The following is a 5116-nucleotide window of genomic DNA, read 5'->3' as shown; positions in this document are numbered from 1 at the left end:
ATAAATACAATGATATATCAAATGTTTGTACAAAAATAAATAAAAATGACAAAAAGTCTAATTTTTTTAATTTTGAGTGTACACAAATTGTATGGCCACAATATGTGTATACACATTAAGTGGTGTTTGATTTTAGGTGTATACCTAAGCTTTTTGGTTCTATGTACTTGCTGCCACATGCCGTGTATTTGCATGTCTGATGTAAAAGAAAACTAAATGTAGTCTATACTGATACTGAAGTCTAAAGGTTCCTATATGACATTCTAAACAAGCCTTACATCCTGTTATTGGGCCTGACTTAATAAGTTCTCCAAGGCTGGACAGCATACACTTTCATCAGTTAAGCTGGGTGATCCAGCAATCTTGGAAATTATTTCTTAAAAGTCATTGCTTTTTGTTAGCAAATGTTTTCAATCCTGGACCAGATCCATTTCAGATTTACTGGATCACCCAGCTTCACTGATGAAAGTGTATCCTTTCACTTAGCTATAGCCTTGGAGATCTTTATTAAATCAGGCCCAATATGTGGTTGTTCATTTTATTTCCTTTATACCCCCTTCATTAGTGTTTCCTATGCTGCGCCACAGAGACAGTATGGTCATTTCAGAAAGCAGTGGACAGGACTAGGTATATACAGGTACTGAATGACAAGTTGCAGGCAGTAACTATGATGCTAGCCACAGTCTTTTAGCATTGTTTCATCCAAGGTACAACAAATGAATAATATTCTTATTATTACAGAGCTGATTTTTTTTTAGCTTCCTGCCTTCCAGTACCAGTTTTGTCAGAAAGATAAGTTGGTCCTTAAATGTTGTTTATTTAGTAGAAAATGTTCTTCAAAACTTGTATGGAAAAAATACTTAGATGTTTTTCAACCGTAATCTCCAACTGATAATTGTACCCTTTACCATGTGTGACTTTTTGCTTACTAAATGTAAAAACAAATTTAAGTACTCAATTAATTAATAAAACCATGCAGTTAACCTAAGAGCAATAAAAGGTATCATACTTTTTTCATCAACCACATACAGGCCATTTTAGCAAAGTCCATTAGCTTTATTACTATTGTGACTTCCTATCGTCTAAAAGACCATTTAGTTTAGCTGATCTGAGATCTAATGCCAATAGACTCAATATCTGCACTTAGGAAGCTCTAAAAATGTTATTCCATTAAATAAAAAGTAGTGCTGCTCACAGTTAAAGAGCAAAGACGTCTCTCTGTGAAGACCCAGCTTGCCTGTTCTGTCGTACAAGAAAAGATCAATTTAAACACATTAAACTAGCTTTCAGGTAAAGTATAGTAATCAATAGACGTTTGTGAAAGAATGCATGGCATTATATATCTTTAATTAATAACTAAGTTAAAGATAAAGATACCTCTATTCACATAAAGATTTTTTTCAAGTTAATTATATTAACCAGATTTAAATAATTACAGCTCTGAAACCTAGTGATCAGAATTCTTTTTTAAAGGAAAACCTAATTTAAAGTGGGCAAACTAGACAATGAGATCTGAATATCACAATGTTAGAAATAAGCAGGTAATAATTAGGCATCAAACTTCAATGGAAACCTGTGTACATTATTTGCATACTTAATTATTTCCATTGCCAAGGAAAGCGGTAAGGACATTATATAGCAAACCCTCACTAACCTATGTAGCTGAAAATATTGTGGGGAAATTGGTTATAATTCACAACAGAAACAAGTTTTTTTTCTATTACTTTCTATTGCGTTTTGGCAAGCTTTCAGGCATTATACAAGAGGTAAGTGTAATCTGTACTCTACATACAGATTTTTGTACTTTAGGGGTCCTTTGAATGTAATTACATGACATTACAAACAGTTCGAAAGGCTAGGGATGATTAGATTTAAAGCGTAAGTAAATTGAGCCATATATGTGTAGTTTCTGGGAACCCCACATTTTGTTCTAGTGATTCTCTTTCTCTTTATAATAATTTTCACTGGGACAAAATGTGAGTGTGAATCTCCCAATGGGCAGCAACCCAAACAAGTCTAAATCTTTCCAACTCTGTTCAATACTAAAACATGAAAATATTTATATAGGTCTCAAATAATAATGTATCTTCTAAAAATTCTAGCACTGTTTATTCCTAGTCCCTACTCAGTGGTGTTATATATCTTGAAATTGCTGCCTGTTGCTGTTTCAAATGTATGCACGGAGTGTGAATTACTAGGCGAACATAATTTGTGTATTGGTTGTAGTGTTTATTGCTTATTTGAAAAACAAAACAAGCATACAAACAGGGGACAATAGGGTTGATATACTATAAGATTTAATGCTGTTCACACAGAAAAGTGAATTTTCTCTTTTGCCAGACGTAATTCACTTGAATTAGATGAAGCTCTGCTAACCATCCAACTATGTGCAAGAAAAATCCTGCTGTTTTAAACTTCCATGCAAGTGACTGGGTATTCATTGCAAAATTAATTTTCAACACATGAATTAGCTAAGTAATACATTCCTTATAGCAGTGGCCCCCAACGTTCTGGAGCTCATGGACCACTACATGCACAGACTCCAAACCGCGCATGCAGAGGGGAAAAGGGGAAGGGGAAGAAAGGGGAGTGACGTCATGATGCCAGAACCCACCCACTCTTAGCCTGCGATCAGAAAGTGGGCAGGTTGTGTCCAAAGACTCAGCCCACCCACAGCCCCAAGCCTGCATTCAGTATGGGAGACATGGTCCTTGGCTCTGGCCGGTGTGCCCCTCAATCTGGGTGCTTCTCCTGACCCCGCTGGGGGGTGCACTGGCCAGAATGGCAGCCCACCAGTCAGAGGGTGGGGGTCCCCTGCCTTATAGGACAATAATTCACTTTGCTAAAAGAACAGCCTATAGTAAATGAACCCCAATGTCTTAGTATCGTTTGTTACTAATAGAGTACACGGGTACCATGGAAGTAACTGTAAATAAGGATGGTTATATTTTCTTGCAGTGTTTACTTAAAAGTTGTTTTCAATGTTGTTGAAAAGACATTAGAGGGTTGCAGGAAAAAGTGAAAATTGATCCAAATTTATCTATATGATTGTGACCTTTTCACAAATGTACTTACTCACCAACTGAATCAGTTATCTGGCTGGTGGGGCAAGTAATAGGCTCTGCTCCACTAAAGCAGTGCTAGATCATGTTATTGTTGGTTTGTCTTCACTATTTGGACGGAATTTCTGCACAATCATTTGGAAGTTTTTTTTTTATAAATAATCCATAGACAGGAAAGATGCCCAGTTGTAGACAAAAAGATTCATCTTTTTGTCAAAAAAATACATGTGTTTTTATTTATGATGCCCCTCAAAAAAAGTATACTGTATAAAATACAAAAATACTGTAAATATATGTCACATTATTTTTCAAGGGTATATCATATATTTACTTTGCATTAATAGATTGTGGCTTTTAGGAAAATGTTGATTCCATGTTGTGATACTTTCACGCTCTGTCAACAAGTCTTCTTTTAAGCAAACATTTCTTTATACTACCTATCAGTTGCGACTGATGGTAGCCCTCCTAGGTTGGAAATCCATCTTGTCAAAAAAAAAATTGTTATCATGAAAAAAACAGACATTTTAGTGTTGTTTATCCTAATAGGCATTTTTTTCTCTGTAGTATTTTTATTTGAATACCTTTAGAGATGTTCAGAATAACAAATAATAGAAACACATACAAAAAGTCAATAGAAGTATTTTTTCTTGATTTTGAGATAAATAAAAATATAAACATCCAAAATAGAGATAATTGGGCAAAATAACGATAGGTTGATAGATCATATTTGAATATGTTGCTTGACTTTACTTCAAAATAATCCTTATCGCTTCATAATGCATTTTCTGGGATAACATGCTGTCTCTGACCAGCTTTTATACCCTCATGCTGGCCATACAAATGGAAATAATCTGGTAATTTTAAATACAATAAACTTGTAAGTGAGTTAGTTTTAAATGAAATATATTTCTATCCTAACATATTACACTGAATGTAAAAGTAATCAGTATAGAAGAGAATGTGTGAGGATATAAAAAATCAAAATTACACAAAAAACGATCTTAATTACCACAAAAAAGTAAAAAATGAAGTAAAGTACAATGTTTCAACTGTATTTTTGTTTTAATTGGAAGGCCAAACAGAGACAGCTCACTGTGATAGATCAAGTTGTGGACAAATTTTCAAATAACTTTAAAGTAAAAAAAATGAATTTCTGTTGCACAGGTTTAAACAGCTAAACTCAGCAGAACCTCACCTTTTTCACTAACCTCATTCACAATGTGCAATTTCAATCACTGTGAAAAGTGAAAAGACAAAATTCCTTTATTAAATCAACCCCATTATTCAGGGCAGCACAGTGGTTCAGAGGTTAGCACTCTGGCCTTTGCAGCACTAAGTACCATGTTCGAATCTTGGCCAGGACACGCTCCATGGAGTTTGCAGCTTCTTCCTGTTTGCATGGGTTTCCTCTGGATAATCTGGTTTCCTGCCACATTCCAAAAACATGCATCTTGGTAACCTGGCTTCCTCCCATATTGGCATTAGACTGTATCAAAGACAAATGACTATGGTATGGACATTAGATTGTAAGCCCTTTTAAGGGACAGCTAGTAACATGACTGTTGTAAAGTGCTGCATAATATGTTGGCACTATATAAATACTGAATATCAATAATTCTACAAAATAAAAATATTTTTAGGGGCAGCAACAATACACATATATTCATTTGAAATGTAAAGCACATACACTGTATATTGGGAAAAAAACACAAGCTGTATTTCACACAACAGAGTGTAATCACAAGCTTTCCCTGAATCAAAGTATTAATAAAAAACATTCCGCCAGAGCCATGGTTTTTTAAGGTACCATTTTGCTTAGGAGTGTGCAAGGTTGGTAAAAGGGCCACATTTTCAAAGCTCCATTTGAGGTCCCATCTCTGTACCATCTTTGTTCATTGGTTGACTAATTCATGGAAGGCTTTGAATACATGGATATTAACAAAATGTCATATATGTTTTGTTTTTGTTGCTGTAAATTACTAATAAAAACATTTTACTTTGATAAAAATCAGTCCAAGCAAATAAATATTAATAATAATAATACAAAAAAATTA

This window comes from Pyxicephalus adspersus, chromosome 1 (genome assembly GCF_032062135.1).
Source record: "Pyxicephalus adspersus chromosome 1, UCB_Pads_2.0, whole genome shotgun sequence".
Lineage (NCBI taxonomy): Eukaryota > Metazoa > Chordata > Amphibia > Anura > Pyxicephalidae > Pyxicephalus > Pyxicephalus adspersus.
The sequence above is the reverse complement of the archived record's forward strand: the minus strand, read 5'-3'. Positions refer to the sequence as shown.